The sequence below is a fragment of the Procambarus clarkii genome, chromosome 38 (genome assembly GCF_040958095.1).
Source record: "Procambarus clarkii isolate CNS0578487 chromosome 38, FALCON_Pclarkii_2.0, whole genome shotgun sequence".
NCBI lineage: Eukaryota > Metazoa > Arthropoda > Malacostraca > Decapoda > Cambaridae > Procambarus > Procambarus clarkii.
In genome coordinates this window covers 10,697,489-10,725,439 of record NC_091187.1, presented here as the reverse complement: position 1 = coordinate 10,725,439, position 27,951 = coordinate 10,697,489, and the positions used below count along the sequence as shown (strand labels likewise).

General features: G+C 45.7%; 1 long non-coding RNA gene across 2 annotated transcripts in view; it reads left to right on the top strand.

Annotated features, from left to right (window-relative positions):
- Positions 1-27,951, top strand: part of LOC138372222 (uncharacterized) — a 140,063-nt gene that overhangs the window by 100,613 nt on the left and 11,499 nt on the right. The window contains exon 3 of one of the 2 annotated variants that reach the window (XR_011230744.1): positions 22,162-22,752. The exons of the other annotated variant lie outside the window; for it this stretch is intronic. This is a non-coding gene — a long non-coding RNA (uncharacterized lncRNA). Of the gene's footprint in view, positions 1-22,161; positions 22,753-27,951 lie in introns of those variants that run through there. 2 annotated transcript variants of the gene reach the window in all.

Sequence of the window (27,951 nt, the reverse complement as noted above, 5' to 3'; positions counted from 1 at the left end):
TGTCCTGGTCACGTGGTCCACACGAGGCAGAGTTGCATTGGGCGCCGATTCTAACATCGAATCGGAATTATCATTACCGTGTAATTTATTCCACACTCAAGGTCATCGTTTATAGTGGGGATCAAGCCCCTAGGTTGATTAATTAGCGTGATCGATCCAGACCTCGATCATTGCTCTTGTATTACTGGTCTGGTGGTGGCAGCAGAGGTGACTCTAGGGTTTTGTGCAGAGCTTAGGTCACGTCATACTGGGTGTAGAATCCTAAGTCGGTCAATCGTCTTAGGACCACGTGGCGTGGAGTTGGCTTTGTTAAAAGTTTTGGGGTCCCTTGGTTTAGAAATAATAAGTAAGAATACGGGTAGAGGGAGTAGAAAGAAGGAAGTAAAGAGAGAGGAACCTAACCCGTGTTACACTACCCTCCTCCCCATCCCAGTCCCCCTTTTGTGTTCTTACACATTCTTAGCAACCAATATTATTATTATGAATATTATTATGACAGAAAATGAGCAAGAACCATGAACCCGGTCGCTCGCTACTCCCAAGGTACTCCCAAGGTACTCCCTTCACCACTACTCCACTACATGCTCAAAGCAGTTTTACGTAAAATTGTTTTTTAAAGTGAAATCAGTTTTAAGCTTTAGAAATGCTAGAAAGGATAAGAATATGACTACTTTCCTCTCAGTGGAATGCCAATCATTGCTGTTATGTCCTGGTGTAGGGCACTACTTTGGGCGTACCATGTGCGTGGGTTCGAGTCCTCATGAAGTGGGTGTTTACCTAATCAGTGTACAGTGGGTGGTGTTGTGCCGTGGTGCAGCGGGTGCGCCGCGCGGGCCTCAGCTCTTGGCCACGCTCCAGCAGTCTCCTTACACAATATAAACATTGAACAAATACTTCCTGAAACCACTATTATGATCTCGCGTGTTGGGCACTATGCCTCCGGCCACGTTGTTGGCACCAGTCACCGTAGAGGTGCTTGGGTACCTTGACTACTGTGATGGCTCCGTATCTTAGTGTTACCGCATAGTCTCGCTAGTACAGGTGGAGGCTGACTCCATACACAGTTTCAAATATAGATATGATAGAGCCCAGTAGGCTCAGGAACCTGTACACCAGTTGATTGACAGTTGAGAGGCGGGACCAAAGAGCCAGAGCTCAACCCCCGCAAACACAACTAGGTGAGTACAGTTGGGTTCGTTCTCGACTTACAAGCGTGAATTCCGGGTTCGAATCTCAGGCGGGACAGAAATGGTTGGGCACCTTTCCTGTCACTTAATGCACCTGTTCACCTAGCAATAAGTAGGTACCCCAAGACTTGGCAGGTTGTGGGGTTACATCCTGGGCGGGGCCTGTAATCCCACCCTATGGGTTGGGGGGGGGGGTGTCCTATTGATATAAGCCTATCATATATGTATATACAGGCTGCCTTTCCCCCAACACAATGAACAAATCAATAATATAGGACAAAATTAACTAAATTAACTAAGGGTTAAATTTAAATTTTTAAATTTTGCCCCGAGGGGCGAGTTTATTGGGCAGCGTCACTCATCTTGTGAGTGGACACACGTACCGCCATAGTGACAGTATTGGGCAGCGCCACTCATCCTGTGAGTGGACACACCGCCATAGTGACAGTATTGGGCAGCGTCACTCATCTTGTGAGTGGACACACCGCCATAGTGACAGTATTGGGCAGCGCCACTCATCTTGTGAGTGGACACACCGCCATAGTGACAGTATTGGGCAGCGCCACTCATCCTGTGAGTGGACACACCGCCATAGTGACAGTATTGGGCAGCGTCACTCATCTTGTGAGTGGACACACCGCCATAGTGTCAGTATTGGGCAGCGTCACTCATCTTGTGAGTGGACACACCGCCATAGCAGCATGTACAACACTCCCCAATAGGAAGAAAACCCGCTGGGTTGTTGATCCTGTCACTTGTACCCAGACACAGCTGGGACTTGCTTAACTGTCTCAAGTGAACACCTCCTCAAACAAGAAGATGTGAGGAGGTAAAACACTTAACATTAAAAGAGAAGTACGCTAACATAATGAGAACGGTCAAAAAGAATAACAAATGAATACAAAAAATGGCAATATCTACAGATGACAAGCGTAGACTATTACATTATGGCGTCGGTCGCTCTAGCAACAGCTCACTAGTTAGTTTAACTCGCTAGTTAAACAGCTCACAATAGTGTGTTATTAGTTTACTCTGTCAATTCACCCACTTGATAGCTAAAGCCTGATAGCTGAGTGGACAGGGCTCGATATTTTTTTTTTTTTTAGATATATACAAGAGTTGTTACATTCTTGTACAGCCACTAGTACGCGTAGCGTTTCGGGCAGGTTCCTGGAATACGATCCCCGCCGCGAAGAATCGTTGTTACATCCAAGTACACATTTTGCTGTTGCGTTAAACAGAGGCTACAGTTAAGGAATTGCGCCCAGTAAATCCTCCCCGGCCAGGATACGAACCCATGACATAGCGCTCGCGGAACGCCAGGCGAGTGTCTTACCACTACACCACGGAGACTGTTAGTAGTCCTGAGGTTCTGGGTACGATCTCCAGCGAAGGCGGAAACAAATGGGCAGCGTTTCTTTCAACCTGGTGTTCTGCTCACCTAGCAATAAATAAGTATCTCGGAGTTAGACAGCTGCTACGGGCTGCTTCCTGGGGGTGTGTAACAAAACGGAGGCCTGGTCGAGGACCGGGCCGCGGGGACGCTAAGCCCTGAAATTACCTCAAGATTGAACTACGACCTCACATGCATGGGGTCCAGGGTTCGAGACCCCATATAGTCCAGGTGATTGGAAAGCTGACTAGTTTAATTGGATTATATAGAATGTAAATACTAAGGTCTAATATAGAAGAGCAAGTGGACGCTTTCTCATAGCACTTTTTTGTCTCTCTTTTGTCTTTTTTTCTCATAGCACAGCATTTTTGGGGGAGCATAACAGAACATAACAGAACATAACAGAACATAACAGAACATAACAGAACATAACAGAACATAACAGAACATAACAGAACATAACAGAACACAGTAATATGGTATAAGTGAAGTTATTGGGGCCAACACCAAAATAAACAAGGGTTATAAAGTACTTGAATTAACACTTTATGAAAGACATGCAAGAAATTAGATACATTAAATGTAGAAAGTACATAATTATATTAAATAAAAATGTAAGAAAAGAGTAATAAAAAAAATGATTGAGGGAAGCTGTAAGTGAAATTGATTACATGGGTTATAATATATTAATTCAATTATATTAAGTATATATTTGTTAGTCTCATTTTAAACTGGTTGGGAGACGAACAGCTTTTGATTACATTTGGGAGGTCATTCCCCCAATGTGGGGGCCTTGAATTGCATAGCATTTCTGCTTTGGTTGAGTCTAAGAATTTCAAAGAAATTATTATTATTTATTATTTAGGATAAAAACCCACACTTTATTTAAATTTACGTCAAGAAATTACAGCAAGTCTTTCACACTCTCCTGAGTGCTTTGTCCAGGTCTGAGTGTGTGGTGAGGACTTGCATCTCAACGTCTAGTGAGGCTGCTATCCGTTAATGTTGTTGGCTTTTAGATTTAGCTACTCAGAACGAAAGTAAGCAAGCAATTATCAAAAGAAGGCACCTAACCGGGAGGGCTATGTAGCAGCATCAAATGCGCGGAATAATCAGAGGGCGCTAAATATCACCAAGGATGCCAATACGAGAACTGAAACGGGTAAGGTGAACAATACCAAAGTATCCGATTCACCAAGAATTCTATCGAGGGACAAGCGACCGCGGGGGACAGTCGGAAAGCAAGACACACGCTCGTCCTGGACGTTAGGACATTTAACAAGGATATGCACGATGGTAAGAGGGACAATAAACTCAGAACGCAATGTCCCTGTAGCACGGGCTACAGTGCTATTCTGAGAACTGGAACTGTTATCAATAGAGGTGTTCAACTGGATGCTGTCCCTCTTAACCCTCTGCATACCTCAAGCAACGTGGCTAAAGGCACTGCTTTCATTCATCCATATATTGAGATTTAATTTTAATTCATTCAGAATTATTTCCCTAGTAAAGCTATCTTTTGAAGTAAAGCTTTTGTTAGCAACGAAAGTATTCAGAGTATATATTAGAACCCCTTCCACTATCCTTCTAGTTCTAATATTATTACTTTTATAGATTGTCACATTTCTTAACATCAATACCCCCTCCCCATCCGGCCGTTGGTGCTGTGAGGGGGGCTGATTGGACGGCTGCTGGAGTGTGATGCTCCGTGGGACAGTCCTCTGTCCTTTGGTGGCCTTGCACTCCTGCTGCTGTCTTCTCTAATTGTGCCGGATTGCTTTTCCTTTTCCTTTTGTTTCGTTTCCCCCCCCCCCCCCTCTTCTCCTATCTGCTTGTCTTTTCCTGCCGACCTTTTGTTTGTTTTGGTTATTCCTTTGGACTTCTATTATTTTGACGTCCGGGTGCTTGAAGAGGCATACTCCTGCACCCGTAGAACTGTAGTACCCGATGTCTCGAGCGAGGGGAACCTTTTATTGTCAATCCCTCTTTCGTTGCTGAACCCGATCTCGACGGACTGACGGTTCTTAAGGTGGTGTTTGTGGGGCGTATACTCATGACGCACCCCTAGGGGGCCCCGGCATGATCGGCAATAGCTTCCTGTTGGGTGTCCTGCCTCTAATTGTGGCTCCATGGTGGGTATGGGGGCACATTCGTGGATGAATTTTTCTCTTCCTCTATATGTCGTTGAATGTTTCTATTGTACCCTCTCAAGCTCGTGGGGTGGGCGACCAAGCCCCCAAGTCGGCCTGTATTGGAAGACCAGGCTCTGTAGCTCCCGCTGCATTGGGCCCAGACCTTGCTCCTCCTTTGACCGTCCTGAATTCTTCCCCCAGCTCCCCTCCCTCCTCTGTGGTTGGGTCGAGCCTCAAGCCCCCAGTGGTAACCACTTCGTCCCCTGGTGCGGCTAGGTCTCTCGTTGTGACTACTGCGCCTTTTGACCCCTCTCTCTTTAGGGGTTCTCAACGCCAGTCAGCGCCACGGCCGCACTCGCTCGTTTCCTTCCTGTACTGATGCGTATCAGGCCTTATTTGGTCCAGCTTCGTGGCCCAAATACTTTGATCTCTTCCCTCTTGATTCTGCGCCTCCTGACGATTTCTCCCTCCATCGGCATCTCGTTGATTCCGTGGATGCGTCTGTTACTTTCAACCCCACTCGTCTCGGTACACGTGTCGTTGCTGCTCCTTCTCAGGATGCTGCTTCCCGCTTGGCTGCCTTATCCTGCCTTGGCGAGATCCCTGTTTGGGTCTCAAAGAACACTCAGGTTGAATGCCAGTGTTGGCACTATTCTCCTCCCGCCCCATGTTGCAGCCGGTGTTCGGAATCTGCAGGGCTGCCACGATGACATTTCGGCATATCCTTGATGTCCAAGGCTATTCATGTCCTCCAGGTAGACTCGTTTACTCGTCCCCCTCGTGGTCGTCGCCGTCAACCCCTTCGAGTTGTGAAGATCACCTTTGATGGTAGGACCCTTCCATCATCTGTCATTCTTGCTGGTGCCAGGTGCTCTGTCCAGGAGTATATTCCTTCTCGGCATTGTAACAAGTGCTGGAGGTTTGGGCATGGTGCCCTCTGCTGCTCTGGGACTCTCTCTCTCTGTCCTTTGTGTGGGGGCGAAGGTCACTCTAAGTCGGAGTGCACTTCTCCCCAAGCTCGCTGCCTCAACTGCGGTGAGGCCCATCCTACCTTCTCCAGTGCCTGTATCCATTACAAGCTTGAGGCAGCCGTCCTCAACTTGAAGCACCGGGAGCAGTTTATCTTTTCCTGAGGCGAGGCGCCAGGTTCACAGGCTCCTGGCTTATGCTAACGTCTCTTATGCTCGCATGTTGCGCTCTTCCTCTCCTCGTCCTTCCCACCTTCCTCAGACTCTCAACCGTTTCTGGGCCTTGGACCCTGATATGCCCACTGCCCCCTCCTCTGTTCCTTTGAGTTCTGTCCCGAAGGGTCCCCCTTCCTGGTCCTCTGTCTGGGGTTCCCCTTCTTTCTACCCGGTCTGTCATGTCTCCCATGTCTTCTTCCTCAGTCTCCCTCCGATCCTCCTTCCCATCCTTCTCCTCCATCTATTGACTCTCCCTGCCGCCTGTCGGTGCAGGCGGATGGCCATCGCTCTCCTAACGGCCGTCGTGTGTGCTCTCGTTCGGCTTCTCCTGTTGAGACGCTGCAATCCGTTGCCCGGTACGTAGTTGCTGGGACACCGGTCTCTTTACGTCAGAAGCGTAAGCCTGGCTCCTCTCCTTAATCCTCCCCGGCGGGTAAGAAGGCTTCGCTTTCTTCCTCAGCCCCTACTACTGGCTCTATTGCTCCTTTCCCTCCCATTTCAGTGGTTGCGCACCCTGTTCCTGCTATGCAGGTTTCTTTGGCCCCTGCTTCCCTCTCGGTTGCTGCCCTTGCTGAGGTGCGCTCTCCTCTTTCTACTCCCCCTCTTTCTGCTCCCCCTCTTTCTGCTGCTGTCCTTGACTGCTCCTCTCCATTGTCTCCTCCTCTTCCTCCTCCTCCGGACCCCGCCCGCCCACCTCTGATCTGTTCTCCCGCTTCCTTCCATCCGTCTTTGCTCAGTTTACCCATGCCCCCTAACCCTGACTTTGCTGACCCTGATCCCGACCCTGATATTCTTTGACGTGCTATGTTGCTCTTTCGCCTTTGTTTCTTCCTTGTTCTCTGTTGTTGTCCTTTCTCTTCTCATCGATGTCTATTCTTCAATGGAACGTTCGAGGTTATTACACCAATTTCCTCGAACTCCAACTTCTAATTTCCCGGTTTTTGCCCCTTTGTGTCTGTCTCCAGGAGCTGATGCTTGGTGCTCGTCCTGGCCGTTTTCGTGGCTATTCCTTTCTCCCCCCCCCCCCCAGCCGTTGCTAGGGGCTCCTAATTCTTCTGCTCTCTTGATTCGCGCTGATGTTCCCTTTGTCCCCTTACTTTTTCCTTCACCTCTCTATTGTTCTGCTGCTCGTATCTTTGTGGGGAAAAGGTACACAGTTTGTTCCATTTATCTCCCCCCAAGTGTCCCGCTTCTCTTCCTGATTTGAAACACCTGGACTCCTTGCCGGAGCCTGTGCTCCTGCTGGGTGATTTCAATTGTCGTCATTCTCTGTGGGGGTGATGTTCTGACGAATACCCGAGGTCGCCTTCTTGAGCCGTTTATCCTCTCTTCCCTGTTTCTTCTGAAATCTGGTGAGCCCACTCACTAGGACTCTCGGACTCGCACCCTTTCCTGTCTTGATCTTTCTCTCTGCTCTTCTTCTCTTTACTTAGATTTCATGTGGCAAGTTCTTGATGACCTCCATGGCAGTGACCATTTCCCCATCCTTGTTTCCTTTTTCTCTTTTCGCCCTTCCCTCTCCTTCCCTAGGTGGCAGTTTGCTAAGGCGGACTGGAACCTATTTACCCTCAGTGCTGCTCTCTCTGACCTCTCCCTCGTGTTCTCCTCCTTTTTCATGACACTGTCTCCGATTCTTTTCTTTTCTTTCGGAAAGCGAGTGCGGTGGCCTGTAGGGCCATCTGTACGGCTAAGCGTGAATGTTGGGCATCTTATGCCTCCACAATTACGTCCGAAACTCCTCTGCCACAGATCTGGAAGCGTATCCGCAAGATATAAGATAAATTCGTTCCCGATGTTTCACCGGTCCTTCATCTCCATGGTACTCTTGTGGCGGACCCGTTGCAGGTCGCTTCCGAACTGGGCTCCCACTTTTCTTCTGTTAGCTCTGGTCTTCATCTTCCCCAATCTTTCCTTCTTCGTAAACCTGTCCTTGAGTCTCGTCCTTTAGATTTCTGCACTCGTCTTCGGCTTCCCTATAATGATCCCTTGTCTCTCTCTGAACTTCGTTCTGCCCTGGCCCTCTGCGGTTCTACGGCGGCGGGCTCTGATGGTATTAATCATTGAGATGCTTCGCCATCTCCCTCCGTGCACGTCTCAGTATTTATTGAGTCTGTATAATCGGATATGGGAGTCGTCGTCAGTCCCTGAGGACTGGCTCAATGCAGTTGTCCTCCCTGTTCGCAAACCGGGGTCTCTAGGTACTTCCCCTAAGGACTTTCGCCCTATTGCCCTCTATTTGTGTCTGCAAACTCTTTGAACATATGGTTAACGTTCGTCTGATGTGGTTCCTGGAACACCATCACCTCCTCTCCCCTTCTCAATTTGGTTTCCGCAAGTGCCGCAGCACAACAGATGTCCTGGTGAACTTGGAGGTCTATATTCAGTACTGCTTTTGCTGCGAAGACCTCCGTTGTTGCCGTCCTTTTTGACCTGGAAAAGGCTTACGACACCACTTGGCGATATCATATTGTATCTCGACTTCATTCTTTTGGCCTTCGTGGTCATCTCCCTCTCTTTCTCCGCAGCTTCCTCTCTCGTCATTCCTTTCGGGTGCGCCTTGGTACCGTGCGCTCTGCCTCTTTTCAGCAGTACGAAGGTGTGCCCCAGGGTAGTGTTCTGAGCACTACTCTTTTTCTGGTTGCCCTTAATGGTCTTCTTTCCTCTCTTCCTTCAGGTGTCTTCTCCGCGCTCTATGTCGATGATCTTACCCTTTGCTGTCAGGGTGATGATTCGTCTCTCCTTCAGCGCCGGCTTCAACTTGCAATTGATGCCGTGTCGTCTTGGGCCACCGATCATGGCTTCAAGTTCTCTACTTCTACGACTTGTGCCATGACTTTTACTCGGAAACGGTTCGTTCTTCGTCCCTCTTTATCACTTTATGGTCATCCCCTTGAGTACAAAGATTCCACGAAGCTTTTGGGGTTATTCCTTGACACTCGTTTGTCTTGGTCTCCCCATATGTCTTACCTCCGTGTTGAGTGCTCTAAGGCCCTTACCCTCCTACGGTTATTGTCCCATACTTCTTCGGGAGCAGATAGGCGCGCACTCCTTGCTTTACATTCCTCTCTCGTCCTGTCTAAGATCGATTATGGTTGTCCTGCTTACTCGTCTGCTTCTCCTTCTACTCTTCGCCGTCTTGGTGCTTTGCACCATACTGGGTTAGTGCCTCAGTTCTGGTGCCTTTCATTCAACTCCCGTCCTTAGCTTGTATGTTGACACTGGATTCCTGTCTCTCTGATCGTTATTGTCTTCGCTATTTTGCGCGGTCCTTACAACATCCTTCCTCTCGCCTCTGTCGTGTTTTAACTTTTACCCCTCCTGCTGGTTCCTGCTCCTCTTCACCACCTCCCTCTTTCTGTCCGGTTATCTCACCTACAGGATTCTATTTCCGTTCGTATTTCTAATGTTTCTCCTCGTGTTGTTCCTTCTTTGCCCCCATGGAGAGTCTCCCTTGCGCGGTTTTGTACATCCTTGACCCGCGTCACTAAAGCTTTTACCCCTCCTACGGTTCTAAAACGCCTTTTCCTTGAGCACTTTTCTTCTCACTCCCGCTCCGTTTCTGTCTTCACCGATGGGTCCAAGTCTGCGGATGGTGTTGGCTACTCTGTTATTTTTCCTGATCGCACTTATGTGTCGCTTACCTCCGGAGACTATCATCTTTACAGCGGAGCTTTATGCTATTCTCTATGCTCTCGTCTCCTGCTTTCTCGTTGTCAGTCTTCCTTTGTGGTTGTTGTTGACTCTCGTAGTGCCCTCATGGCTCTCGGATCCTTTAATTAGGTTCATCCAGTAGTTGTCGAGATCCAGCATTGGCTGTTTCTTGTTCACAGTAAATTTAAGTCGGTTGAGTTTTGTTGGGTTCCCAGCCATATTGGTGTGTCTTTAAATGAGCGAGCGGATGCTGCCACCAAGGAAGCTGTCCGCTCTTGTCCCATCTCTTGTAAAGGTATTCCATATTCCGACTTTTACCCGGTTATCCATTCCTCCGTCCTTACCCGTTGGCAGGCTTCTTGGTTGTCTGTTACTGGTAACAAACTACATACTCTTAAGTGTTGTGTTTCCTCGTGGCCGTCCTCCTACCACCGTAACTGGCGATGGGAAACAGCTCTGGCGAGGTTGTGTATTGGCCATACTCGCTTAACCCATGGTCACTTGATGGAGCGCTGCCCTGCTCCTTATTGTCCTAGTTGCATTGTCCCTCTTACGGTCGTGCATGTCCCTTCTTGGATGTTCCTGACTTCCAGGACGAGCGTGTGTCTTGCTTTCCAACCGCCCCTCGCGGTCACTTATCCCTCAATAGAATTCTTGGCGACTCGGATACTTTTGATATCGTTCGCCTTGTGCGTTTTTGTTCTCGTATTGGCATCCTTGGTGATATTTAGCGCCCTCTGATTATTCCGCACATTTGATAGTGCTACACTAGCCTTCCCAGTTTGGTGCCTTCTGTTGATAATTACTTACTTACTTACTTAACATCAATATTGTGATCTTTTTCCCAACTATGGTTTGCTATAACACTATTACCAGCAATGATTCTACATGATTTCTTGTGTTTTTCTATTGTGATCTCCAGTTTACATCCAGTTTTCCCCCACCTATACTTCATTAGTCTCCACAAGGTAATATATAAAAACCGCCCTGATTACTATCCTCTCCTAATCTATTCTTACTAATCCTTTCCCCTAATTGTATTTGGGCAATTGAAAACTATTTTGTTTTGTATCCGATACGTTATAGGTCAGTTTACTTAAAAAGTGGGTTAGATGGCAATTGCAAAACCATTTTCTTATCAGGATTCCAAGAGCGTCTCTCAGTTATAGTGTAAAGGATTACTTTAGTTTTACTGTGAGCATTTTTAGTGAACAGAGGAATAATTTAAATCCAAAAAACTCTTATATATCTCAAGTCTCAATTGACTTGAGAATGGTCCAGGACGGACCAAAACGTCGTCGTCCCTTCACTTTCTAGTGTGTGTTTGGTCAACATACTTCAGCCACGTTATTGTGACTCATCGCCTGCAACTCTTATGTAAGTATTTAACTTCAGCTTCTAGGTAAGACGGGTCACAAATCCTATAAGCTCTTAGATAAAGACCGGTGAGTACGCTTTGCTTAACTGAATTAAAATGATGTGAGAACAAATAAATAAATAAATAAATAAAATGTTTATTTACTTAAGGTACATACAAGAGATTTTACAAAGTTTGTTGGATTAATAGAGCTAGTACATACAATGCCTAAAGCCACTATTACCCAAAGCGTTTCGGGCAGAATAAATGAATATTTCAAATGAATATATGAGTTTGTGTGTGTCTTTTTCCTATAAGTATGGAATGTAAACTGATCTTTGCTTCTACCTACCATGTAATCCAAAAAGGGACGTTCTATTTAAATTCTTTTTCCATAGTAAACTGCACGGAATGCTCTAGGCTATTGGCACAATCTAAATGCCTATCTAGGTTCTCGAAATCTGTCAAATATAGCAAAAACATCAACAACAAATCTTAACCAGGCTCTGGGACCTTTCCTATCTATTACTACTGTGGGCGCTAATTGTGCTTTAAAAAATTCCATATAAATTTTCAAGAATAGGGGAAAGGGAATAAGAACCCATAGCCAGCAGTTTGGGGTGGCTGTGGGTTCTTCCCTTCCGCTATTCTTGCAAGTTTATATATGGAGTTTTTATGTTTGTGAGAAGACATTACTATTACTAATTATTATTAATTATTATTATTATTTTTTCTGTAGCTTGGAAGGAAACTTGTTTGGTATGGGACTATTTTATTAACTTAATTAATATGTAGTTTTTAACTTGGTTAACTTGTAAGGTAAGTTGACATGTACGTATTTGATTGATTACACACAATTTAGTGGTTTTTTTATATTTAGGATAGTCTTGGTTACAGTTGTCAGTTTGTTGGTAGTGTAGTAAAGTGTTGTAGTTGAGACGACGTCTGGAGCAGTAGAGAGAGCCCATTGAAGCCAGGGGTAGAGAGCTCGCATGCGGGGTGAGAGTCGTAGAGCGTGCCGCTCTGAATGTGGGCGGAGTCGAGGAGCTCTCTGGGACGAGTGTGGGGAAGCTGGATGCGGCCGGAGTCTGGCTGCCTGTGTCGAGGCCAAAGTGTCTTGTGAGGGTAGGAACTGGACACGTGGAGTGTTATATTATTGTTGGTGAATGTTAAAGATGTCGAGTATCTCTCAAGCGTCTGTACTGGACCAGCCTTGGAGTTAGACTCATGATGGTGGGTGGCATAATGTTTATCAATCAAAGAGGTGATATGGGCATGAGTAGCCCGTAAGTGGTAGATGTTTGGAGTGAGTGTGATCTTTAGTCGTAAAAAGATGTATTGTATGCCGAGCGAACATTTAAACTGCCAGTCCTTACTCTGTGGCTGCCATCACGGGGAGGATACTGCTTGACAGTATTTGAGGGTCACAGAGGGTGTCCAGCTGCTGGACACCTTTTTTGACCAGAAGAGTGGCAGTATTGATGGCTTCAGGGTGGTTACTGCAAGTTTGAGGGGTCTCCTAAAGCTTTTCTAAGGTCGTTGGTTGCTTAACATTCCAGGAGATAGTGAAGTAAGGGCTTTTCTGTCATTGTTCAGCAGAAGATGCATTCCCACTCTGGGTTCAGTAATTCCAAGTTTCATCATTAACCTAGACGTTGTCTATATAACCGAACTGCTATTTCCCTGTGGATTTCTTTCGGGATATTTAACCTGTCTAACTTGGTGGTCTGAAGATACCATATTAGCAGAGGGCGAACCTTCTGCTACTCTCTGGTGTAGATGGGTTTTGTTACGGTCACTTAGGACTAGTAACAGAGTTCTTGATGGATGAACCTCTATTATAGTATCCGACTCAAAGTCGGTAGTATGCTTTCAAGAATTGGCTATATAGTGCAATAAGGGAAAGAGGGGGATGAACAATACACACAGTTTCCTTCACCAATATGTTTACCCTTTCAACGTTAAAATATAATATATTATTACTACACTTATTTACAGAGGTGTCACTTTCACACAGGACACCAAAAGCACACACACACATGCAGTGTTTCCACAACTCAGGTACCTTGTCCATTTGTTTTGGAAAACACTGGCGAGTTCACCTTTTACGTTGGCCAGTTTCACGAGGTGCCTACACCCCACTCTCGCTCTCCAGCTACTCGTTGGCAGAGGGCTTCAGTCACACGCTGATCGGGGTCACCAACAACCACATACTGGGATAACTAACCCCCTGGCAGAAGCCTCTAGCGACTGACTAGCAGCACTTCAGAACAGGCATCTCACTGTCGTCTGTTACTCTCCTACTAAGCCAATCCTGGGGTATGCTGATCTCTACCAACACTGCATAAATCAGCAGCTAACACACTGCTCAGATCCGCGGCGGCTTACTTAGTCTTCTTCCAAGACCAAGCTGAGAGTACGTGGGCTGCCCAAGGTAAACTGCCTTCCTCATGACGACTGCTTCCACACGTCACCTCTGTGGACATAAAACGTCATCATTTAAATGGACGTTACACTAGGGAAGCCATGAGGTAACACACTTTCACAGGGGAGTTGACATTATGCTCTGTAGCACAATCTAGGTGCCACTGGTCTTGATACGCCCACCACCAGAGGTCATCCACAACGACCTCTCTGTCTGACCAAGGCACGAAACATGAGCCATTTGTCACTGCCACGCCACCACCAATAGATGGCATTGTCCATATAATGTCCAATATCAGGGGGGGGGGTGGAGTGCAGACCCATAGATTGTCCTGGAATTGCCAATCTACACTCCGACGAATGTGATGAGACCATAACATTGAGGTGTGTGAGTTTGTTGGTTATAGTATTTGTTATGTACTCTAGGCTGGGTTGAATTGTTTTGGAATCACTGGATGACGAGTTGCTAATTTAGCAGTTTCATCAGCTTTCTAATGTAATAGGATGGGATCCAGTTTAGGGTTATGTTGAGTCCTTTTCTTTTAGTTACTGCTCCTAGATTACAAAATTTTGTAATTATTTCCACGTTGTCTTTCCACTGCTTCTTTCCTGATATTTGAAGTGCGGCTTTTGAGTCTGAGTGGGTGATTGCATTTTGAGTGTTTTGTGCAATCACATGCGAATGCCTGTTGTATGGCAAACAGCTCAGTTTGGGTTGATGATACTGATCCTCCCAATCTCCAATATACCTGTTCACTGTCCGTGCAAAGAGCAGTGCCAGCACTCTCATATTCTGTGTCCACCGATCTGTCTGTCTGAAGGTGTGGGTGGCTCCTGCTACTGCAGTGCTGCTCATTTGCTTATCTGTGATGCATCTTAGGATTGTTGGATTATAGGCAGCCTTTTTTTATCGGAAGACCTCTTATTACTATTCTGAAGGCAGGCTCCTCCCACGGTGGGGAAAAGTGTACTTTGGGTGTGGATGATCACCTCTTCTTTCAAGAATCATGCTTTTTAATTATAGTCTGTTTAGGACTTCTTCCGCTCTGGCAACCCAAATGTTCAGTTGTTTTGGCCAAGTCCACCCACCAAGGCCTGTCGAACTGGGACTGGATCAGGGGAAACAATTATCTTACCGATAATCACAGGTGTTATTTCAGATATTCTTTCTTAAAGATAGGGCAAACCCGTTTCCAGTCATAGTTTCAAGCCTGGTCCACATCGTGGCTCCCAGGGTAGCACTCATTGCATTGTTCTGTGCTTACTTCAAGCTTTTTCCACGGTTAGTGTGATAGACTTGTGAGTGCAGGTGCGGTATAGTCGATCACTGTTCTCGCTGTCTGTACAGAGTATGTGCGAAGGACTTGCAGATTGGCTCCTCCAGATAGGTAGGTTAGCGACCTGAGGATTGCCATTCTGGCCAGTTATCTCTCTCAAGTACAGTAAGTGACCTCGGCATTAAATTTTACATGTGTCCAGTATTATTCCTAGATACTGATAATTTAAGTGTCCATCCATTCAGTTGGTTGACCCTCTACTGTTAGTTGGTTGTTGGGCTTAACTATTTTTATCGTCATGGCTATTGTCTTGGTGGAGTTGAGTTTGATACCAAACTGCTTTGCCTCTTCACTGATGCAGTCTAAGCATTTGGGTGCAAGGCGCGCCACTTTCCTTCCTTTCTTGATGATGACAAAGTCGTCCACATAGTTTAGCAGCCTGCAGTGTTGTGGGAGTTTCAACCTCATTACTCTTTTAATTAAACAGTTTAAGAGAAGGGGCTGAGAATGCCTCCTTGCAGTGTACCATTTTCATATCTTTTGTATTCAGAGACTGTGCCATGAAGTTTCTATCTTGTTTCTCTGTTAGTGAGACAGTCTTTGGTCCAGGAGAGCAGGTTACCTTTGACCTCTTTGTCGATGAGGCAGCAGAGAATAGCGGGGCACTAGCCAGTTCAAAGGCTTTCTCGAGGCCCAGGAATATCAGCATTCCTGGTTTGTCATTCAGGTGGGCTAACACAGTGATAATACATCCCACTGTGCCAACCCCTTTTCTATAGGCATTCAAGTCCTGGTGTAGTTTAGGCATTTCCCATTCAAGTCTTGATGATGATTGATGAAGATTAGGCCACCCAAGAGGTTGTACGGGCATGAACAGCCCGTAAGATGATGATTTGCTGTCGACTGGTTATGTTACACACCTCCACCTCATCTGACCATCATCTGACAGGTTCGAAAGAAGTAGTAACTGTAATTACTTGTACACTTGAATTGTAATTAGTGGATTTAAATTTGTTAAATTTTGCCCTGAGGGGGGAGTTTATTGGGCAGCGCCACTCATCTCGTGAGTGGACATACCATGAGTGGACTTGCTTAATTGTCTCAAGTGAACAGCTCCTCAAACAAGATTAACATCTGTCAACACTTAAAAGTTTACGTTATCTTGCAGGTGCAAAATGGGGAAATTTTTTAAGAACAGTATCAATATTTGACAGATAGTGTTTTCCTAATTCAAACAATGTGGGGTTTATTATTCTACGCATACTTTTAATGTCTCTCAGGTGTTCATCCACGTAGATAGTGGTCTAGGCGGTGTCCGTCGCTCTCATCACATTCTGCAGCTTCGCTGATCAACAGTTGCTTCCATTCCGTATCTCCATGGATATTTGTATCCAAGACGGATTCTCGCTATTACTGACTCTCTCCCGCGTCCACCTCCTCTTCGTCCATAATGATTGGGATTGCCAGCTGCAACCATGTTGTACCATCGTACAGATTCACTGGTTTGTGCTTCTATCATCCTTTCTTCGGTTACCTTGTCACGGTGATGTTGCCTGACAATACCTCTAATTTGTAGTAGTTTTGGGTATAAAGTATTCAATATGGTCTCCTTCAGCGCCTTCAGCAGCCAGCACATCTGCTCGTTCATTCCCACATATTCCAACATGGGAGGGGATCCACAGAAACTTGACGACTCTTCCCTGATTTGTAAGTACTCTCACAGCTCTTAATTTCAGCGACTATTGCAAGATTTTCTGCCCGATTTTTACTTAGGCTTTGAAGTGCTGCTTTTGAATCAGTGCAAATCACTGCACCATTAGTGTTCCGTTCAAGAAACCTTAAAGCCATAACAATGGCAGTTAGCTCTGCTTGAGTTGAAGAGGTTCTTATAGTTATAGAAGTTAGTTAACTATAGATATAGTCAGAAGTGCTTTAACTGTGATATACTAGAATGAATGTGAGATAACTGATAATTAAAGCATGTAACCAATTAATATTAGTAGAGTAGAGGCAATGTTGTTATGAACCTCCAGGTAGCCTAATGATGTAGGCCTGCCTTTGTGTGAGTTATTTCGCTCCTGACCTGATATAGGAGTCAGGTAAATGAATTAAACTAAACAAACGTCTGTAATTGTAACTGAGAAGGAAAGCAGAGGACAGCTTTATGGTCACCCCATTGTGTACAAGGATTCCGATAAGCTTTTCGGGTTGATTTTTGACAATCGTTTGTCTTGGTCACCCCATATCTCTTACCTCCATGTTGAATGCTCTAAGGCCCTTACCCTCCTTTGGGTATTGTCCCATACTTCTTGAGGAGCAGATAGGCGCACTCTACTCGATTTACATTCCTCTCTTGTCCTCTCTAAACTCGACTATGGTTGCCCTGCTTACTCGTCTGCTTCTCCTTCTACTCTTCGCCGTCTTGATGCTTTGCACCATCCTGGGTTGCGCCTCAGTTCTGGTGCCTTTCGTTCGACTCCCATCTTCAGCTTGTATGTTGACACTAGTTTCCTATCTCTCCAGGACCACCGTGATCGGTACTGTCTTCGCTATCTTGCGCGGTTCTTACAACATCCTTCCTCTCGCCTCTGTTGTGCTTTAACTTTTACCCCTCCTGCGGTTCCTGTTCCTCTTCACCACCTCTCTCTTTCTGTTCGGTTATCTCGCCTGCAGGATTCTCTTTCAGTTTGTATTTCTAATATTTCTCCTCGCGTTGTTCCTTCTTTGCCCCCATGGAGTCCCCCTTCCGCAGTTTTGTACATTCTTAACCCGCATCACTAAAGATTTTACCTCTCCTACGGTTCTAAAACGCCTTTTCCTTGAGCACTTTCCTTCTCACTCGCACTCCGTTTCCGTCTTCACTGATGGGTACAAGTCTGCGGACGGTGTTGGCTACTCTGTTGTTTTTCCTGATCACACTTGTATGTGTCGCTTACCTCCGGAGACTAGCTTCTTCACAGCGGAGCTTTATGCTATTCTCTATGCTCTTCATCTCCTGCTTTCTCGTTGTCAATCTTCCTTTGTTATTGTTGTTGACTCTCGTAGTGCATTCATGGCTCTCGGGTCCTTTAATCCGGTTCATCCAGTGGTTGTCGAGATCCAGCATTGGCTGTTTCTTGTTCACAGAAAATTTAAGTCAGTTGAGTTTTGTTGGGTTCCCAGCCATATTGGTGTCTCTTTAAATGAGCGTGTGAATGCTGCCGCCAGGGAAGCTGTCCGATCTTGTCCCATCTCTCGTAAAGGTATTCCTTATTCCCACTTTTACCCGGTTATCCATTCCTCCATCCTTACCCGTTTGCAGGCTTGTTGGTCGTCTGTTACTGGTAACAAACTGCGTACTCTTTAGAGTTGTGTGCTTGTGGCCGTCCTCCTACCACTGTAACCGGGGATGGGAAATGGCTCTGGCGAGGTTGCGTATTGGCCATACTCGCTTAACTCATGGTCACTTGATGGAGCGCCGCCCTGCTCCTTATTGTCCTAATTGCACTATCCCTCTTACGGTCGTGCATATCCTTGTTGAATGTCCTGACTTCCGGGACGAGCGTGTGTCTTGTTTTCCGACCGTCCTTCGCATTCGCTTGCCCCCGATAGAATTCTTGGTGACTCGGATACTTTTGATATCATTCGCCTCAGTGCATTTCTGTTCTCGTATTGGCATCCTTGGTGATATTTGGCGCCCTCTGATTATCCTGCACATTTGATGGTGCTACATAGCCTTCCCGGTTTGGTGCCTTCTTTTGATAATTACTTTTTTTTTTTTTTTTTTTTTTTTTTTTTTTTTTTTGAGATATATACAAGAGTTGTTACATTCTTGTACAGCCACTAGTACGCGTAGCATTTCGGGCAAGTCCTTAATCCTACGGTCCCTGGAATACGATCCCCTGCCGCAAAGAATCGTTTTTTCATCCAAGTACACATTTTACTGTTGCGTTAAACAGAGGCTACAGTTAAGGAATTGCGCCCATTAAATCCTCCCCGGCCAGGATACGAACCCATGACATAGCGCTCGCGGAACGCCAGGCGAGTGTCTTACCACTACACCACGGAGACTTACTTTGCTTCGTTGGACAGACATTATCACGACATCCTTTTGTGGTAAGAGCCCAATATACTGTACTGTTCTGCTTGTTATAGTTTGATCGTGTGCCCAGTGATCGTGTAGGACGTTTATGAATGTAGGTTAGAGTTTTTATTAAAATAATGAGAGGATATGAGGAGTTTGCAACGGTTTTATATTATGGAGGCGGGAGCAACATATGCTTACGCAGACGAGTGCAGTATATGACTGAGGGGAGGGAGCCTTCGCGGTCAAAGACTTACTGGGTGGACTCATCCATTGTGGGGGAGTACACTCAGTGCAGACACAGCGTGGAGTAGGACATTACAGGGTGAAATTTAGTTTATAAATATTGTTTGTTTGATAGATTATATTATAGTATCGTAATGAAATTACAGGTTCGTATGGTTCTTCACCATACACATGTATGGTGAAGCCTGTATAGAGAAGCTTCATGTATATGGTGGACCTTCAGGTAGCAGTGGTATTCGGCTGACGTATTTCGGCGTTGTGCAAAGCTGCAGTAATATTGAAGAGGCTGCAGGAGTACCTTCTTAATTTGAGGACTCATTGATAGATGGTCGTAAGCATTGGGCCTCCCTAATACAGTTATATGGACACCATTATTGTTTGAGGGAGTGTTATGAACCCGACTCCATTGTCGGAGCGTGGAGCAGCGACGTCAATGCCATCTGTGAGTCCACTCCCGAAACCCCCACAAAATGGACGACGCCATCTGGTGGTGGCAGTATGATACCTGCAAGAGACGCTAGATTCCTTCCCTGGTCAGCTCGATAGGTCGCTGATGCTGACCTTTGGTGAGGTGGTGCCTAGAAAATCAGTGTCCATCTATTGTGGGAGGAGTTGTATGTTTTTCAGAATCCGTAAGTGGTATTTCCTAGTGTCCCCAGTACTGGCCAGTTTACTGATGACGTGTCTGTATCCACAGAGGCGATGTAGGGCTGCTGTGGTACGAGGACAGTCAGTCTATTCATGTCAGTCTATTATATCTCTACTCCATTCTGCTTTACATTAGCAGTGAGCCGCTGCCGAAGAGGGACTGAGTAGTATCTGCTGTCTGCCTGTGAAGTGGCAGTGACAGAATTCGGCGTATCCCAGGACTGGCTAGAGGAAGAGACGACCGACAGTCAGGTGCTACGGAGGAGCGTAACTAGCTAGTTGCAAGAAGCTCCTGCCAGGGGTTCGCTACCCTTGTATTTGTTAGTGTAGAAGCCCAGCAGCGTGAGGCTGATGTTCTCTGCCAGCGCCAGGCTGGAGAGTGATTGTGGGCGTTCACAAGGAGCACCTAGTGAGACTGTAGATAGGCTGGCCCGTAGCTAGGGTAGACTCGTTGGTGTTTCCCAGTACTGGTTGAGGACGGTACTGTGTGTTGAGGAGACACGGAAGTTGACAAGGCTGCATTCCAAGAGCATCGAGGAGCACTTATGAGAGCGACACATGTGTATATATCAGTATAGTAATACTTCGTTTATGATTCTATTTAAGGTGATGGGAAAGTGATATGTGAATATATTGATAATTGATGAAGTATCGTATTCCTTTCAACTCCCCCCCCCCCTCTTTGTGTTTTACTTGCATTACCAAGCTCACTCCTTGAAAGCCACTACCGACTTGGAGTCGGATACTAGTACTTTGGTTCTTCCAGCAAAGAACCCGGTTGCGACCTATAGTGGCCGTAACAGGGAGTGCATGAATTCATATGCTATGAATGACACAGTGTAAGGTGAGAACGTAAATATTTTCTTGTTTTGAGTTGAATTATATGCAAGATGTGGGGGGGGGGGCAGGATGGTTGCTGGCAAAGATTAAGCAGCAGCCTAGTGTAGTCTATTTGTTGCAGCGCTGGTTTTATATAAGTGTGATGCTAGTTGTTGGACATGATGACTCTCTGCTGTTATTTTTCATTCTATGTATTTTTGTAATAAATGTTTGTAGACAACTTGTTTTACACTTGTCCTGGTGAGAATTTTTAGGAGAAAAAAAATTGCAGGTCAGTTGACAGCAGGCATAATATATAGGGGAACCAGGAGGAGGTCTTCCCAAAGCAAGGCGAGGGAGGGTAAGTCATATCGGCTCCATGGAGTGTGTACTCATGATAATAGGCCAATTCTGAGCCGATTCCCTAAACAGTACGACGGTTAGCCCTTAACGAAACCAGTAGAGGCGGCAAGGGAGGATGGAACAGCAAGGAAACAGAGGAGGGACACTCAAAGAAACACAGAAACGTGACCAGAAGTAAAAGTCCTCTTATGCTTTGTCAAGACAACACCCCCTCCCTGTCTGGCTCGTTGCTGCCACGAGGGGGATTGATGGGCAGCTGCCGGAGTGTGATACTCCTTGGGACAGTCCTCTGTCCTTTTGTGGCCTTATGCTCCTGTTGCTGTCCTCTCGAATTCTGCCGGGCGACTTTTCCTTTTCCTTATGTTTTGCTTTTCTCCTCCTGTCTTCTCCTTTCTAATTGTCATTTCCCGCCGACCTTTTGCCTGTTTTGATTATCCTTTCGGCCTTCTTTTGTTTTGATGCCCAGGTGTTTGAAAAGGCATACTCTTGCACCCATAGAACTGTGGTACCCGACGTCGCGAGCGAGGGGACCCTTTTATGTCAATCCTTCTTTCGTCACTGAACCCAATCTTGACAAACTAACGGTTCTTAAGGTGGTGTTTGTGGGGCGTATACTCACGATGAACCTCTAGGGGGGGTGGGCCCTGGCATGATCAGCAAATGTCTCTTGTTGGGTATTCTGCCTCTAATTGTGACTCCGTGGTGGGTGTGGGGACACATTCGTGAATCGAAAGTCTTTCCTCTCGTTTTAGGTCACATTCTGTTCCTCTTGTACCTTCTCGGGCTCATGGGGTGGGCGACCAAGCCCCTGAGTCGGACTGTGTTGGAAGACCATTCTCTGTAACCCCCGCTGCATTGGGCTCCGACCTTGCTCCTCCTTTGACTCTCCAGACGTGTCTACCCCCCTCGGCTCCAATCCCTCCTCTGTGGTTGGGTCCAGCCACAAGCCCCCCAGTGGTGACCACCTCGTCCCCTGGCACGGCTCACTCACTCATTGTGATTACTGCCCCCTTTTACCCCCTCTCTGGGGGTTCTCAACACCGTCCACGCCACAGCTGCACTTGCTCGATCCCTTCCCGTACTGATGTGTACCAATGTTAGACTCGTCACCCTTGTCAGGAGGTAGAGTGGCAGTTCCAGCGCCATCTATGAGTCCGCACCCGAACTGCCCCGGAATCGTACGTAATATGGACAATGCCATCTGGTGGTGGCTATCTAAAACCTGTAAATGGCTAAAGATTCCTGCCTTGGTCAGCCAGAGGGGTCGTTGTGAGTGACCTCTGGTGAGGTGACGCATCAAGACCAGCGCCACCTAGTGTGTGCTACAGAGCATGATGTCAACTCCCCAGTGGGTTAGTAGTATTTCCTAGTTTCACCAGTACTGGCTAGATCATTGATGATGATTTTGTGTCCACAGAGGTGATGTCTGGGGGCAGCGGTACTGGAGAAGGCAGTTCATCTTGGGCAGTCCACAGTCTCCCTACATGGTCCTGGAAACGACCAAGGAAGCCGCCGCCGATGAAGCAGTGTGGTAGCTGCAAGTGCTTTAGTGTTGAAAAGATCGGCGTACCTTCGGGACTGGCTTAAGGGAGAGACTGACAACAGGGAGGTGCTTGTTAAGTAGTGCTGCTAGCTGGTCGCTAGAGACTGTTGCCAGGGGATCGCTACCCCTGTATTGGTTTGTGACCCCGCTCAGTGTGTGGCTGAGTTACTCTGCCAGCGAGTAGCTGGAGAGCTGTTGTTGGGGTACAGGCACCTCATAAGACTCAGTGGGCTGGCCCACATATAGGTGAAATCGCCGGTGTTCTTCCCAGTAAGGTTGGATACGCTACTGGACAGTGAAGAACTACTGGGGATTAATGAACTCTGCACGTGAACACGTTTGATATCCTGAGCGAAAGGATTGTACATAGGTGTAGTAATAGCCTATCGTTTCTTTATATATTATTTATGGTGACGATGTACATATATCTACTTAACGGTGGTGGAAAGATATTTAATACATTGACGAAAGGAACAGTGTTTTGTTCATCCCCTCACTTTTTTTATGCACTACATAACCACTTTCTTGAAAGTGTACTACCGACTTGCAGTCAGATACTATAAGTTTGGTTCTACCATCAAAGAACCCGGTTGCGACCCATAGTGGCTGTAACAACCAAGCCTTGTTTGGTCCTGCTTCATGGGCCAAATACTTTGATTTCCTCCCTCTGGATTCTACACCTGACGAGATTTCTCCCTTCATAGGTACCTTGTTGATTACGTAGATGCCTCTGTTACTTTCAACCCTGCCCGTCTGGGTATAAGTAGTGTTGTTGCTCCTTCTCAGGATGCAGCCACCCGCTTGGCCGCCTTATCCTGCCTTGGCGAGACCCCTGTTATGATCTCAAAGAACGCTCGGTTGAATGCCAGTGTTGGCACTGTTCTCTTCCCGCTCCATGTTGCAACCGGTGTTAGGAATCTGCAGGATTGCCACGAAGATATTCGGCATATCTTCGAAGCCCAGGGCCATTCTGTTCTTCAGGTAGACATGTTTACTCATCCCCACTCATGGTCGTCGCCGTCAGCCCCTTCGGGTTGTGAAGATTACCTTTGATGGTAGGACCCTTCCGCCCTCTGTCATTCTTGCTGGTGCCAGGTGCTCCGTTCAGCTGGCAGCACACGGATTTGTTCCCGGGAAAACTTGCGATTCCGAGCACCCATCAGCTCAAATCATAGCGGTTTTGTGAGGAAGAACACATCAATGCTCCAAGACCCAGACAGTATATTGTTTGGAAGGAAACAATACCGATTTTGTCTATAATTGATGGACGAACAACGTTGTTGATTATCTGTTGTCCAGCTGACTGGTATTCTGGGCAACCCAGTATGCAGGCGACCCAAACTCTCGTACCCCACACTCGTCGCCCATGACCGATAATTTTTTTTTTTTTTTTTTTTTTTTGGGGGGGGGGGGGGAGGACTGACTGTATCACTGACCAGGTCACTTTAGGAGTCCTACTTTGAAGGGCGAGTCGATACCTTGCAGGCATCACCACAAGGGGCACCTTCGAAGGTTTACTGAGCCTTTTCAGGGAATGGTAGACCAAACAGCTCAATTAGGTGTTAGGTATCCCTCATTCCACCTCGGGGAATCATTCTACGACCTCTGTTGGAGGGGTATGAATTTCTCCAAGCCTAGGAGTGTCTTGGGCATGAAGACACATGGCAGAAAAAAACAAAAATACAATTTGGTCAACAAAACAGCATTGTTTAAAATAGAAGACATGGGTTGACATTTAGGGGTGAGGTAGGTTACATTGAGTTAATTAGGTAGTACTTAGTTTTTATCTTAAACTGGTTAGGGAGAGGTACAGCCTTTAACATAATTGGGAAGGTCATTCCACATTCGAGGTCCCTTGATTTGTAAAGCATTTCTAGTTTGACTAAGTCGTACTCTTGGAATATCAAATAGGTATTTGTTTCTAGGTGTGGTGCTCATGGGATCTGTTACAACCTTCTAGGAAGCTTTTAAGGTCAGGACTGACATTACAGTTCAGCTTTTAAGGTCAGGACTGACATTACAGTTCAGCTTTTAAGGTCAGGACTGACATTACAGTTCAGCATTATATATATAAAATACACATGAGAGGATGTGCAGGGACTTAATATCTAACATATTCAGAGATTTGAGTAAAGGTACCGAGTGATGTCTGGGGCCAGAGTGAGATATTGTCCTAATAGCAGCTTTGTGTTGAGTAATTAGAGGACGTAAATGATTCTGGGTAGTAGAACCCCAATGCACAAATACCATAGTTGAGATAAGGATAGATGAGAGAATAATAGTGTGTCACCAGTGCAGGGCGAGGTACATAATATCTGATCTTAGAAAGAATGCCAACAGTGTTCGAAACTTTTTGATATATTTAAAATGTGTCCCTGGAAATTCAACCTGCGGTCAGTGAGAACGCCAAGGAATTTGTCATTTACTTTGTTACAAATTTGGGTATTGTTAATCCTGAGATTTATTTGATTTGAGGATTTATTGCAAAACAAAATATAGAAAGTTTTGTCAATATTGAGTGTGAGTTTGTTGGCAGTTAGCCAGTGATGGACTTTATTTAGCTCGGTATTCACTGTGACATTTAGAGCAAGGGAGTCAGGACTAGAGTAAATGAAGGTCGTATCGTCAGCAAATAGAATTGGTTTGAGATATTGGAAGGCATTTGGAAGGTCATTAATGTAGATGAGAAAGAGGAGAGGGCCAAGTATGCTGCCCTGGGGAACACTTGATGTCCCCAATGTTCCCTAGTTCAGATTCCCAGTTTATATTAGCAGCAGCAGCAGCTATAAAATTGCCTATAGCAGTTTCATTGTGCAGCCTAAAGCTTATCTCCCTTACCTCTAGAGGTGGTTTGTTAATGTTGGTTAGGAGAAATGTGGGGTAATGGTCTGTAGTGCTATCGAGGATTATCCCTGAAGTAAGAGGAGAGGTTATGTTGGTCCAGATGTGATCAAAAGCCGTGGCAGTACTGTCAGTGATTCTAGTAGGTCTAGTGTTTACGGGTATGAGGAAGCAGGAATTCATACAGTTGAGGAAACTAGCAGCAGGAGAGTTATCAGGCTCACAGAGGTCAACGTTAAAGTCACCAGAAATAGTTAAGTGGTTTTTGTTCAATCGGTTCTCTAGTATAAGATTTCTAAGGTTTGAGTTAAATTCAGTCATCTGAATATTCGTTAAATTGTTAAATTCGTGTTAGGAACCCTGTAGACTGCTCCCACAATCAAGACAGCATCGTTACCCTTGACTCTGAAGGAGGCAAATATATACTCTCCATAAGTGTCTCTAGATTTAATTTTGAGCAATTCAGTGTATGGTGGTAGTAAAGAGATGTACCACCATCTCTTTGTATAGGACGACAGTTGTGAATGGCTAAGTAGTTTGGTATGTTGTAGAGTTGAGAAGTGTCCTCTTTTAACCACGTTTCAGTAAACACAATAAAAGAGAATTTGTTGTCAACTGTTTGAATCAGGGCATTAACATCATTAAAGTGCTTGCAAAGAGATCTTACATTCAAGTTAATTACAGAAACATTGTGATTACACGCTAAAACATTGTTTACATCATGTGCTGTGTAATATCTGCAATTTTGATCATTAAAGTGCTGATTGTCATAGATACTAGATAAGAGGTTAAGGTCTGGATCTATAATAGTTTGCCTAAGAGGGCTGTTTTACAGAAAAGCCAAAAAGACAATGATAAAAGAACTAGCTATGAAAATATATATATATAAAACTATACACAAAAATGAGGTAAGTTGCTTAAAAGTACTTTCAGGTACACTGTAGTAATTATTTGCTCTAATGATCAAAATTGCACAGGCAAAGCAAAAAGAGCACAATGGAGCAATGGTGATTGGGCTAGACAACCTGGGTTACAATGGTGATTGGGCTAGACAACCTGGGTTACAATGGTGATTGGGCTAGACAACCTGGGTTACAATGGTGGTTGGGCTAGACAACCTGGGTTACAATGGTGGTTGGGCTAGACAACCTGGGTTACAATGGTGGTTGGGCTAGACAACCTGGGTTACAATGGTGGTTGGGCTAGACAACCTGGGTTACAATGGTGGTTGGGCTAGACAACCTGGGTTACAATGGTGGTTGGGCTAGACAACCTGGGTTACAATGGTGGTTGGGCTAGACAACCTGGGTTACAATGGTGGTTGGGCTAGACAACCTGGGTTACAATGGTGGTTGGGCTAGACAACCTGGGTTACAATGGTGGTTGGGCTAGACAACCTGGGTTACAATGGTGGTTGGGCTAGACAACCTGGGTTACAATGGTGGTTGGGCTAGACAACCTGGGTTACAATGGTGGTTGGGCTAGACAACCTGGGTTACAATGGTGGTTGGGCTGTAACAAACTAGGCTGTTGTAAGAATTATCCAGAGTGGTTTATCGACAAAAGAGAATGGGAAGCTGAGCCGCATGGTGACCTGACCCCCAGGGGAATTCGCGGTGGAAATAACCGACGCTTTGTTCATATCTGCGTATAATGAATCATCCTATAGTATTCAGGAATTTAGAGAAAATTAGCCTTTATTCATTTTGCATTAAAATTGTATTGTATAATAGTACTGGGTACAATATCAAGAGTATTCTAATTATTGAGTTTAAGTCACCATCAGTGACGTCACGAATCAGATCTAACTTTTGAGGCGGAGTGACCGGCGGTCATAGGTCAGCAGGGTTGACATGTCTAATATTTCTCAAAGTTTTAATAACCATTTTTGTGATCGGGAACAGCTCTGCCGTTAGATGTTTGTAATTTAATTCAGTAAAATAATTCAACCAGTCTGGATCAATTCAGTACAAACAGAGTTTAATTGTTATAACTTAACCTTGCTAAAGTAACTGGGTAAGCGATGCGGAAGGATACAAGGTTCTAGTCTGGGCTAGGCCAGACGAGGACAAATCAGTGTGAATACGGGAGCAGCTGGGAGAGGTCAACCATCTTACCTCTCCCCAAACCAGCACAACATCTTAGCTGGAAAACATAGAGGTATAGTTGCTATGGTTATGTATAGAAATAGTCTTCTCATTTGCCATTCAGGTCAAGTAGGGAGTGTTAAAGTGATAGGGAGTGAACCTATTTAGATTTTGTTTTAGTTTTCTTTTAATAAATTAAATTTGTTATTAATTTGCATTTTATTGTTTCCATGTGTTTTATGTGTATACTTGTCCTGGTCACGTGGTCCACACGAGGCGGAGTTGCGTTGGGCGCCGATTCTAACATCGAATCGGAATTATCATTACCGTGTAATTTATTCCACACTCAAGGTCATCGTTTATAGTGGGGATCAAGCCCCTAGGTTGATTAATTAGCGTGATCGATCCAGACCTCGATCATTGCTCTTGTATTACTGGTCTGGTGGTGGCAGCAGAGGTGACTCTAGGGTTTTGTTCAGAGCTTAGGTCACGTCATACTGGGTGTAGAATCCTAAGTCGGTCAATCGTCTTAGGACCACGTGGCGTGGAGTTGGCTTTGTTAAAAGTTTTGGAGTCCCCTGGTTTAGAAATAAAAGTAAGAATACGGGTAGAGGGAGTAGAAAGAAGGAAGTAAAGAGAGAGAGGAACCCGAACCCGTGTTACAATGGTGCACAGCGGTGGTTTCAACAATTTTGTTTGAAATTGTTGAAAGGCTCACGCGTCTAGCCGTTCGAAC